Source organism: Mustela erminea, chromosome 2 (genome assembly GCF_009829155.1).
Source record: "Mustela erminea isolate mMusErm1 chromosome 2, mMusErm1.Pri, whole genome shotgun sequence".
In the NCBI taxonomy this organism is placed as follows: domain Eukaryota; kingdom Metazoa; phylum Chordata; class Mammalia; order Carnivora; family Mustelidae; genus Mustela; species Mustela erminea.
In genome coordinates this window covers 26953885-26966538 of record NC_045615.1, presented here as the reverse complement: position 1 = coordinate 26966538, position 12654 = coordinate 26953885, and the positions used below count along the sequence as shown (strand labels likewise).

At 41.7% G+C, this 12654-nt stretch overlaps 1 long non-coding RNA gene across 1 annotated transcript; it reads left to right on the top strand.

Annotated features, from left to right (window-relative positions):
• Positions 1-96: 96 nt before the first annotated feature.
• Positions 97-12209, top strand: LOC116584352. Its single transcript, XR_004283168.1, has 3 exons — positions 97-281; positions 2239-2312; positions 11891-12209. It is a non-coding gene; the product is annotated as an uncharacterized LOC116584352 (long non-coding RNA).
• Positions 12210-12654: the final 445 nt, after the last annotated feature.

Here is a 12654-nt window from a genome sequence, read left to right as displayed (position 1 = left end):
GACTGCTTCCGGTTCAAGAGACTCCCGTCTTGAATCCTGCGCAGCGGCGGCCGTGCAAGTAGAACGGAAAGGCTCCGCCCGAGCCCTGCCCCCCAGGGTGGAGGAGGGGCCGGCCGAAGCCCCGCCCACTCGCGCGGGGGGCGTGAGGGCGCTGCTGCAGGCGCGCATTCTGGCTGTCCCCAGGCGCAGGCTACGGTCTCGCAGGCCCACGCCAGGGATGCTCCGGAGACCCCAGAGTCCCGAATTTGGATCCGTTAAGATGGTCCGGCCTTCCTTCTCAGGTGTTTAATAGTGGCAAGGCTGGACGTCTGGTAGTGCCCTCACCCAAAACTCTCCTTTTCCCTTATTTGTATATATTTAAAAGATTAATCGTTGTGTTCCTCTTTTCCATCTCTCTCTCCCTCCTCCACTATATTGTTATTAACGGACACTAATTCATCCTTAATTATCTCTCAGAAGGAAATCAGATTCTCTCATTGTTTTTGGGGGAGTCATGTTACAGTTTGGATGGCGTTTTCCACACCAGAACCATCAACATCAGCATTCTGAGGAGAGCTTGTTAAAAATTCGGAATCTTGGGGCCCTATTCAGACTTACTGAATCAGAATCCGCATTTTAAGCAAGATCTATATGCACATCAAAGTTCCAGAGGCAGTGCATTCAAATGAGCTCCTGGGGTCTCCTTCGCTACCATCCTGGAAGGTCCTCTGCTTCATTCCTGAGATCCTCTATTTCCCGAATCTGTATCTTCCCTTTTCTTGATTTTATGCGATCATTTTGTAGAAGATACCTTCCAAGAGCTTCTTGAGCAATGTTACAGGCCGGTGTCTTCTTTTTTCCCCTTTTCATTAGAACTTGCATGTCTGTAACTGTCTTTATTCTGACTTAATATAGAATTCTCCTTTGAAAATAATTTTTTTTTATTTTTTATTTTTAAAAGATTTTATTTATTTATTTGACAGGGAGAGAGAGATCAGGAGTAGGCAAAGGCAGGCAGAGAGAGGTCAGCAGGCTCCCCGCTGAGTAGAGAGCCCAATGCGGGGCTTGATCCCAGGACCCTGAGATCACGACCTGAGCTGAAGGCAGAGGCTTAACCCACTGAGCCACCCAGGCGCCCCTGAAAATATTTTTAATATTTTAAAATTTAATATTTTATTTATGAAATATTTAATATTTTATTTATAAATATTAAATATTTTATAGATATTTAATATAAATATTTAATATTTTAAATAATAATTATAATTTAATAATTTAATAAATATATAAATATATTTTATAAATATATTTTTATATATTTATTAGATATATAAATATATTTAATAAATATATAAATTATAATTATGATTATGATTATGATTTATAATTATAAATATATAAATTATAAGTTATAAATATTTCATGATCATGGTATCTCCCCTGCCAGGTAAGTATATAAGTTATAAATATTTAATATTTTAAAGTTTTTAATCAGAATGTTAGAGGTTTTGCTTCACAGTGTTTTAGCTTTCAGTATTGCCACTAAGAAATCCTACCTCATGATTCCAGTTCTTTATGGGTGACTGACATTTCCTTCCTTCCTTCCTCCTTCCCTTCCTTTCTCTCTTTCTCTCTCTCTCTCTCCCTCACTTCCTCCCTTCCTTCTGTTTTTAAACAACACAGATTTACTATCTTACCATGCTGGAGGCCAGAATACAAAATCAGTATCAACCAGGCTAAAGCCAAGAAATAGGGAGACATTTACCTACTTCATCCTTGGGTGACTAATTTCTTTGTGTGTAACCTGTTTCTGTTTTGTTTTGTCTCAAGATGTTTTAGGTTTTTCCTCTTTATTCCCAGCATTCTCAGACACAATCATGTATCTTGGTTGTGGGTCTTTTCTCATTTTTTACTGAGCTGGTGGTATTCGGTTGGCTGTTTTTCATCTTGAAACCATGTCGTTTAGTTCTGGAAGTTTTTCTGGTGTTGTTTATTTAATAATTTTCTCTTTTCTATTTTATGTTCTTCAGTTCTGGAGCTTTGGCTGATACTATTTAGTTGCTAATTTCCTCTTTTTTTCCCTTCCCTCACTGTACCTCTTCTTTTTTGGAAATTTGTTGTTCAAATGTTTGATCTTGAATGATGCTTTTCTCATTTGTCTGTTCTATTTTGTATCTCTTTTGTCTTGTTCCACTTTACTGGATGATTTTCTCAATTTAATTAGACAAATATTATATAAAAAATTTTTTAATTATATAGGCATGCCTTGGAGATACTGTGGGCTTGGTTCCAGACCATGGCAGTAAAGCAAATATGGCCATAAAATGAGTCAAGTGAGTTTTTTTATTTTCCAGTTTATATAAAGTTATGTTTTTAGTATACTGTAGTGTATCAAATATGCAATAGCATTATGTAAAAAAATATACATCCCTTAATTTAAAGATAATTTATTACTAAAAAAAGCTAATTTTTATCTGAAATTTGAGCAGAATCTTTTTGTTGGTGGAGGGTGTTTCCTTTAAGTTGATGGCTGCTGATCAAGGTGGTAGTTACTCAAGGTTCAGACAGCTGTGGCAATTTATTAAAATAAGAAAACAATGAAGTTTGCCACATCAGTTCATAACTGGGTGAACTGGCGAGGCCCGTGAGTCCTCAGGTCTCCAACCAACCCATGCCCAGGATGTTGCTGGAGGCTCCTGGTCTCATCGCAAGAAAAGAATTCAAGGATGGACCCGGCACGCTGGTTGAGTGGTGCATGTGAAGAGTTTACATATTATTAAAGAGAGAGTACGCTCTCAAGATGTGAGGGGGCAAGATCAGGGCTGTTCCCCCACCCCCTGGGTTTTGGTCTCTATATTTCAATAACAGTTGTTAACTAGGGGGTGGAATATTTATTATTTGAGGAGGGGATTTTTGGGAGGGAGTAGAGTTTTATACCTTTTCTCCCTTACTTGGTCAGTATGACTGACATTTTTTCCCCTCTATTCCCTTATTTCCCTCCCTTCCCTCCCTTTTTGAAGCAACCCAGATTTATTATCTTACAATTTTGGAGGCCAGAGTTTTTGTTTTGTTTCAGGGATTTTTAGGTTTTTCTCTTTTGGATCTGAGAAAGTAGATGCAATGGTAAAAGCTAGTTTATTCAATACTGCTGCCAGATTTCACAGGGTGGTTTTGTGATGTGCACATCTCCCCCAAGGGGCTAGCACCAAGGGCTCCTATTATTCCAGCCTATATAAGGCCTATTGCCCTTCAGATTCCAGTGTGGGGTTGGGTAGAATTATATATTGAGACTCCTGGGGAAACCACATACCCCAGGGTGTAGCTACTCTGATGTTTGAGGTTATCAGTGCAAAAAAATCTTCGAGCCATATGGGTTGGGTGCAGATTGGTTGCTGTAGGGGACGCCTGGGTGGCTCAGTCGGTGTAGAGTCTGATTATGGCTCTTGGGTCGTGATATCAGGATCCTGGGGTCAGACTCCGTGCTTGGCAGGGAGCTTGCTTTGCCTCTCCCTTTGACCCAAGCCCCGCTTGTGCTCTCTCTGTCTCTCTCTCACATAAATAAATAAAACCTTTAAAAAAAAAAAGAAAAAGAAGAAGAAGAAGATTGGCTCCTATAGGTTATGAGAAGGAGATAATTGAAAAGGGCACATAAGGTTATGGGATAACTCGCTGTTTTCAGTTTCTGGAACTGCTGGGCCCACCTGGAAGAGTTATTGTGTGTGCAGTTGGCATGTAGACGTCCTCCTTTTATTCTGGGGGAATTTATGAGCATAGTTGAGGGTAAAATTAAAGTGATCATAGGTGTGCAGTGCAATTATATTATATTATGTATATTATATTATTATATGTTATATCCAAAACATGGATATAATATTGGGGTTTTTTGTGGACAGATGGATCTGGCATAAGCCCAGTGGGTGACATCACAATCTGCATTCTTTCTCTCCCTTTTTAAAATAAAGGTTTTATTTATTTGTGTCAGAGAGAGAGAGAGCGCCCACACGAGTGGGGGAGTGGCAGGCAGAGGAAGAAGCAGGCTCCCTGCTGAGCAAGGAGCCCTACATGGGACTCGATCTCAGGACCTTGGGATCACTATTTTTATTTTCTAAACAAGCATACCATGTTTTGCATTTAGCTCATTGAACTGAGACATTGGAAAATTGTTTGACAGTCCAAGAATTTTGAGTTACTCCCAAAGTAAAATGAGGAAGTGCCATTACTTGGAAGCTGACCCATCTTTTGGATTTGTCTTTGGTGTTATTTGGCAGCACTTACTCAGAAATTAAGTATAAATTAATTCCTGAGATGTCTCAGGCGGTGGGAGTGGATTAAGTTCACACATGTCCGATTTGGGCCAACAAGCATACCATCTAGGGGAGAGGAACTAGGTCCAGTATAATTTTTTTGGAGGACAGTTATACTGAGAGAATAAGTGGGATAAAACAAGGGTAAGAAGGGTCTTTTTGAGGATGTAAATGACAGATTCAAACAGAGAAAGGTTTTCCCCCTGAAAGATTATGTTGGAAATACTTATGAGATAGTTTTCCCTTTACCCCTATGGACTTGTGCAAGTTAGAGCAGTGATAAGAACAAGTAAAGGTGTCCATAGAGGACAGGAGGTTTTTATGTGCCTCAGATGGGGGCATTTGTGTGAAGTCTATGTTTCAGTCCTCTTCAGGGTGTATGCCTCACCTTTGGATGGACTGGAGGAGTGGAGGTGGTCTAACCCTTCCCCCAGAGATGTTCTGGTAACATGGATCCTGGTGACTTCCTTCATAACCCGTGACAGGTCAATTCCTAAAAGACTGTATCAGCTAAGGAGGTTAATAGGTCTCTTCCCAAATGAGAGGAGTCGTGTGTTCCCTTGATGATTTTCCACTGGGATCCATGGGGAAGTGTCACCTTTTGGCCCTGTGTTCATCATCTCTCAGAATTTAGTTGGTAGACATTGTACTGAGCCCAGTTTATTTTCCTTTCTGTATATTGGGGCCTTTGTTGGAAGATTGGCCCATGAGGGAGTAAGGCTGCCCATACTGGGAGGGCTTCCAAGGCTGCATTTTTAGCCACATTGCCTGCTCAGTTATTTCCTGTAATAATATCAGTCTTTCCCTTCTGATGGCCTCTGCATTGGATTACAACCACTTCTGTGGGTTCTGGTACTGCTTGTAAGAGATCGAGGATCTCTTGATGATGCTGTATGGGGAAAGTTTTGACGGTGAAAACCCCTTTCCAAATGGCAGTATGAGCATGAAGAACAAGAAAGACATACTTAGAGTCAGTGTAGCTCTTTTGTCCTTCCCTAGTTTTAAGGCTCTTAGTTAAGGCCATGAGCTCAGCCTTTGTGCCTCTGTATGGGGGAAGACCTTCTGCTTCTGTGACCTGGTGAAGGTCTACCATGGTATGGCTGGCCCCTTTAATCCTTCTTTATAAAACTGCTGACATCAATAAACCATATATTGTCTGAGTTATCAAAGGTTGGTCTTTTAAATCTGGCTTATTAGAATAGACCTGTTCTGTGGTTTCCATACAAGCATGAGTAAGTTTTCATCTCCTTCAGTTGGTAAGTAGCCAGGTTAGGAATTTGACATAGTTTAAGGATCACCTCTGGAGTAGTGTCTGGTATTTAGTAAGGTGCCCTCCCGTTAGCCAGTGTGTTCTTTAATCTCTAGGTCTCCCTGTACCTGGTGTGGAGTCTGTACTTCCAGGGAGTGACCGAAGGTTAATTTTGTGACTTCATCCACCAGCAGCACATCAGCAGCAACTGCCCTCAGACATCCCAGCCATCTGGTTGCCACTATGTTCAGTTGTTAAGAAAAATAAGCCACTCACTGTAGGGCTGGCTCTAAGTTTTGAGTAAGTACCCAGTGTGAAGGGCTTTAAGTTTAGGAATTCTCAGCACAGGGGCTCTTGAGAGGAGGCTCCTTTCTCCCCCACCCCCAGACTCTAGTTTTTTTGAAAAGCCACTTGTGTTTTCTTGTTCATTTAAGCGGGTCAGAATCTGGCCCCTTTAAAACATCATACAGGGCCTTAGCTATCAGTCCAAACCCTGCAATCCAGATTTGGCAAAAGCCTGGCAACCCTAGAGACATTCTAAGCAGCTTGTTTTGTTTGTGGTAGACCCACGCGCAGTAAAACTTCTTGGCACTTCAAGGAAAGCATCCGCTTTCCCAGGGTCAGATCATGTCCCAAGTAAGTTACTTCCTGTTTGGAAACTGGGTCTTTGTTAGGGCATCTTTATGCCCTTGTTCTCCCAGAAGTTGAGAACTCAGATAGTGTTTTTGTCTGATTCGTCCTTACAGGGGCTACAGATGAGTATATCCTCTGCATATTGTGAGAGTCTTGGTGGTTAAAGTGAGCTCTGAGTGCTCTGAGAAGAGCTTTGCCTGGTAGGTGGAAACTCCCTAAAGCTCTGTTGGGGGACTGTCCAGGTGTACTGCCGAGTTACATTGATAGATAGATCAGTCTATTTAAAGGCAGACAAATACTGAGATTTTGGATGTAAGGGTATGCAAAAGAAAACATCCATAAAATCCTGGACTGGGAGCCAAGTAGTGCCTTTAAGTACCTGGGTTAAGGGGCGCCTGGGTGGCTCAGTGGGTTAAAGCCTCTGCCTTCAGCTCGGGTCATGGTCTCAGGGTCCTGGGATCAAGTCCCGCATCGGGCTCTCTGCTCAGCAGGGAGCCTGCTTCCTCCTCCCTCTCTCTCTGCCTGCCTCTCTGCCTACTTGTGATCTCTATCTGTCACATAAAATAAATAAAATCTTAAAAAAAAAAAAAAGTACCTGGGTTAAGACAATGTAGAGTGTAGAGATTAAGCCCAGTGGGGTAGAGAGGAATGGCAGCCTTGTTTATAGCCCAGAGGTCCTGGACTGTCCAATATTCCCCATTTGGTTTTAAAACTGGTAGGATGGGAGAATTGCAGGGAGACTGGCATGAGTCTAGCAGGCCACATTTGGGGAACTTGTCTAGTAGGGGCTGAAGGACTCACTGGATTTCAGGTTTAATTGGATACTGGTGTTTGTAGAGATAAGTATTTTAGTCCCATAAGGTAATTTTTGCAGGTATTGCAAATATTGTTTTTTTGGAATTCCTTTGTCCCACACCTGGAGATTAACTTGGTCCCAGATTTGGGGGAACATATTATCAGGAGGATCTTACTTGAGTGGTAGTAGGGGAGGGTGCAAGCTAGCAGGGAAGAAGCCCCTTCCAGGTTAGATCAAATGACTGAGTCAGGCTCCTGAGGTCCTTAGTAAATTTGCTGAGATCCTCTGAAAACTGCCTAAGTGCTCAGGGTGCTGCCTGAGATCTGACATTGAAAAGGAACAGTTACTCTTATGTCTCCTGAGGCCTACCCTCCACTTCCTGTAGGGGGCAGGGGAGCGCTTTCTCTTGGCCTGACTCTGTTAAAGGAAGACAGTTCGTGGGAGGTGGGGCGTGGGGGGGAGAATTCCTTTGGCTGGAGTCCACAGCTTTAGGGTGTTGCTCTAGGTTTTGCCTTGTTCCTTGAAGGCCCAAATGGACCTTCCCTACTGTGCATGTTTATATTTTTTAGGGTCATCCCTGAGGGCTGTAAAGACCTAGATCTAAAGAATCTCTGCTCAGTTTTCTAGTCTCTTAAAGAAGAGATCAAGTTGCAATATAGGGTTACAGTTAAGACTACTATTTTCTGGCCCTACTTGCCCATCCTCTAGCTTATATTGAGGCCAAACAGTAGTACAAAAGAAGGTAAATGTTTTTAGGCTTTTTAGGATTTTTTTTTTTAAAGATTTTATTTATTTGACAGAGATCCCAAGTGGGCAGGGAGGCAGGCAAAAACAGAGAGAGGGGAAATCAGGCTCCCTGCTGAGCAGAAAGCCAGATGCAGGACTTGATCCCAGGACCCTAGGATCATGACCTGAGCTGAAGGCAGAGGCTTTAACCCACTGAGCCACCCAGGCATCCCTTTTTAGGCTTTTTAATGAGAGTTGATCCCAGTGTCTGAAAGTGCATCCCAGGGGGAAGTCTTTGGGGTGGAGGTAGAATTTCTCATTGTCTTCAGGGAGAGAATTGACTCCTGTAACCAAAAAAGGAGCAACTAAATAAGGGTTTACATTGTTAGAAACCCAGAGTCCTATTTTCCTGCAGAGAGTTAGCTCCCTCCTTCTAGGGAACCTGATAAGGATCTCAGGTAGGTACTCTCCCGGAGAGTTCTGATGGTGAGTGAAACTTGGGCATCCCCAACCTGCAGTACCTTTGTCTCTGTCATCACAGCTGTGGCCACCATATTGTGTGATGACCCTGCTGGCCTTGGTGTCCTAGAACACGATGCTTCATCCTGGTGTCTGCAGTCTTGGAAGCGGAAGCCTTCCTGAAGACCCCAATTATAGATGATGCCTGATAATTAGCTCTGATGCCTTGGCGTGAATCCTTCAGGAATGGGCATCATCATGACTCCAAGATCTCTGAATATCCCATTATCTTTGTTCTGATAGGCCTCTCAGCAGTTGGTGACAAACAATGGCCACCAGGGCGAGGTCCCTTTGATTGTTTAAATATTTCTTGTCTGACCCATGGGTATCTGTTGGTCTCTCCCACTTTGCTATCAGTTCCCGTGAAACCAACCTCTTTTTTTCCAATTCTCTTTGTATCCTTGAATTGTTTGGGTTGAGTCCTATTTAATTAAGTGATGAATAAGGCAGACCCATAGGGAGAATCTCAATAGCTGGAGTCTTTTGCCAGGGAGTAAAATGGTTATAATCTGTTTTATGGTAGCTTGCACACATACAAAAGTCTGAGTTGGTAATCTTGCAGGACCTTTGCAATAGATGGCGAGACATCTCAGGTCCTGGTGACCTTTTCCAACAAAGGAAATTGCTGAAATGGGAATGAGAAAAAGTGGCTAAAGCTAGGCTGGAGTGGGGTAAGGGGGCATTAGATCCGAGTGTCCCACACCTAAGAAACAGATTTTGCAGAGATAGACACAGCTTGGGAATATCAGACAGTGCTGTTGGGAAAATGGCGCTGATAGGCTTGCCTGATGCAGGGTTGCCACAAACTTTGATTTGTTAAACAAAAAACAAAAAACCTGCAATATCTGCAAAGTGCAATAAAGCAGAGGGCAATAAAATGAGGTATGACTGTAATTTCTAAGTGCTCTTTTTATTTTCTGTTCTTTTTATAGCATCATGTTCTTTTTTTAAAAAATGGATATAGCGGGACGCCTGGGTGGCTCAGTTGGTTAAGCAGCTGCCTTCAGCTCAGGTCATCATCCCAGCGTCATGGGATCAAGTCCCACATCGGGCTCCTTGCTCCGCAGGGAGCCTGCTTCTCCCTCTGACTCTGCCTGCTACTCTGTTTGCCTGTGCTCGTTCTCACTCGCTCTCTCTCTGACAAATAAATAAATAAAATCTTTAAAAAAAATAAAAAATAAAAAATAAAAGGAATTTTTAAAAAAATGGATATAGCGCCTCTAATGTCTGAGACATAAATTATAAGTTTTTTAAAAATGTTTTCTACATACTCCTGCATTGGTGTTGATTCTTTTCTGTCTTTTTTGGCTGTTTGTTTATTTTATATTTTTTAAAGATTTTATTTATCTGTTAGAGAGACAGAGAGAGCATTGAGTGGGTAGGGGATCAGAGCGGGAAGCAGGCTCCCTGCTGAGGGACTCGATCCCAGGACCCTGAGACCATGACCCGGGCTGAAGGCAGACATGTAACTGACTGAGACACCCAGGTACTCCTGGTTGTGTGTTTATATTTAGCCTCTGTCCTTCATACTAGTGGTGTTTCTCGATTGTGGGGTGATCCTTGCTGTCAATTCATATATAAAAGCCATACTCTAAAAAGGTGCTTTCAGGACAAGAGCAGGGTTTAACAACTGCTGAGCACATTCTAAGATGATGGGGCAAGGGCCCACCTGTTTTCTTCCAGGGAGTAACCTAGTTACTTGCTTTGGGAATCTACTGGTTTTCTTGGAGCACAATGGGGAAAGGAGCCTGGAAATTGTAATAATTTCAGTATATACACCTTCACCAAACCCACTATTCCATTATGGTATCTTTACCTTAAGCTGTGGCTGGTGTCCCTGAATCCATGGTCCTCCGGGTGTGATATTTCCAAAAAAAGAAATGATTCCGCAGGTTCCAGGTTGGGAGTAAGTGATTAGAGAATGTTCCCCTGACCTTGTCTGGTGTGATGGGGAATCCTTCAATCCAACTGCCTCCAGGACTTTTAACCTTTTCTTTTCAGCTCACACCATCTGGAAAGCATTTAGTGCTTTCAGTTCCTAAGCGTTTGTGAGCTTTTGCAATGTCAATTAGGTTGCTTTCAGGCGTTGCCTCTGAAAACACTTGGGTATCAGTTTCCTCTGGGCTGTGTGAGTGTTCACTAGTCCATATGTTTAGCACTGTATTAATCTGCTAGGACTGTCATAATAAATTACCACAAACTGAGTCGTTTAAAACAATGGATATTTATTCTCTCACAGTTTTGGATGCTAGAAATTCTGAAGGCAGAAGGTTGGTTCCTTCTAGGGGCTCTGAGGGCTCCATGACTCTCTCTCAGCTTCTGGTGGCTGCTTACAGTACCTGGCATTCCTTGGTTTGTGTATGCATCACCCCCGTCTCCCTATACCCAAATTTCCCTATGGTGTTCTCCCTATACCCAAATTTCCCTCTTTTTATGAGGACGCTCGTTGTTACGTTAGAGTCCACTCTGGTCCAATATGACCTCATTTTATCTTGATCATATCTGCACAGACCCTATTTTCAAATAAGGTCACCTTCACTGTATCTCAACACATGTCAGTCAGTTTCTAAAATTCTATGCATTTTTCTGTTGTTTCCTTTCCAGCTTTCTTTGTTCTTATGGGTCTATATTCCCTATTCATTTATTTTCTCCTGTTTTTGTTTTAGTGAGGCTTTTATAGAAAGAGGAGGAAAGTGGATATTTTCGATATGCTGTGTTAACGGAGGGTTTATTATTGCTATTTTTAGTTAAATTGTACCAGACTGGCAAGTAAGACCCATAAAACTCCACTTAGTATGCATACTTTCAAGTTCACAACTAAAACTTTGCTTTGAATAATAGTTCAGATAATTTTGTAATGATTTTTGATAGAATGTAAATGAAATTTCTATTTTACCTCCACATTTAATGTTTAATGTCTTTCATTCGGTTTGCACATTTATTCCATAATAATTTTATGGAACTGATAGATTTTACTAAATTTGGTGTACTTCTTCAGAGTATCAGTGTCCACCACCCTGAAACAAAGCAATTATTGATAAGTGTTTTCATTTATTATTGCTTTATTTATATAGGCACAGATATAGCAATTTTTGACAGAATTTGGTGAACTTTAGCACATCAGTATTGTTATATAATGATATAGTATTTACCATGCAATAGTACTGTTCTCTGTGCTTTACATATATTGACTTATTTAATCTTCTTATCAAGCCTTAGGGAAATTACTATTTTTATCCCCATTTTACAGATAAGGCAGCTAAGACTCAGGTCAAATGGGTTGTTCAAGGTCATATGGCAGGTTGGGAGATAGCATTCAAACCCACATAGTTTGACAGTCCAGAATGCTGTCAACACTGTGTAATATTGCCTCTTTGCAATCAGTGTGATTTACCGAGCTATGTAGTTGCACTGAATAAAGTCTATAGTCCAGAGAAGCACTTGCATTTTTAAATCCTGTTTGAATTAATGTAGGAAATTTATATCTGAAGGATGTATCTTTTTGGCTATATACTCTGAACATCCCCTTAATCAGGAGGGCAGAGTGTTGGGTCCCTTGTTTTCCAAATGGTTAGTAAAAGAGGAAATAAGGAGATGCAACAATTATTTCCAGCTGCCTTCTTCAAATTGGTTGGCAGGTTTGTTACTCCTTTGGAGAAAATAACTTATTTTCTTGCCTCCAAGGGTGTTGGAGAAGGTCACTGAAAGGACGTGACCTCTATTTGATTCTTGAACTGGACCTGGGCAATCTGAGGCTCCTCATCCCTTCTTCTGTCCCTGGCATGTGCATTATCCTTGCCTTCCCACACTAGAAGCTGAACCAAAGACAGAGCCTTAAGATAGTAATGTGTTATTGAGACCATATGGACATATATGTGACTAAGCCCATTTAAGGCCTCTGTATAAATTTCAGGATTCTGGAAGGCAGTTGAAAAGGTCTACTTGTCTTGTAGCCACCCAAGACAAGCCTCATGTGCAAGTTCCCTTGTTTATTAAACCTGCAGCCTACAAATTTGGAGTGGTTGTGGTGCTTTCCAACTGGATGGGGACCGGGGGCATGGGTGGTGGAAGAATTCACCCAAGGCAGAATAAAGAGAAGTTTATTGAATAGCCATAAGGGAGCAGTGGGCGGGACAGCAAAAGAGAGATTGCCACAAGGTGCTGGTGAGGGGCTATAGTTATAGGGTGGAGTGAGGAAGTATTGGAACCTGTGGAATTTTTCTTGTTTGGTAATCTTATAAGTAGCTGATTGGTTAATTAGGGCCTATGGCTATTTTCCAAATAGGTCGCTTAATGAGCCTGTTTGAGTTCAGCTTGGTGGTCACTGTAGACGCTTTTGCCGTGGTCAAGTTCTTATTGCTCAAGCCTGTTGCCTCTATGGTGGTCTGCCTCTTATTATTATTTTAAATAAAAATGTATTTGTGAGACAAAACAGTTTCCCTCAAATT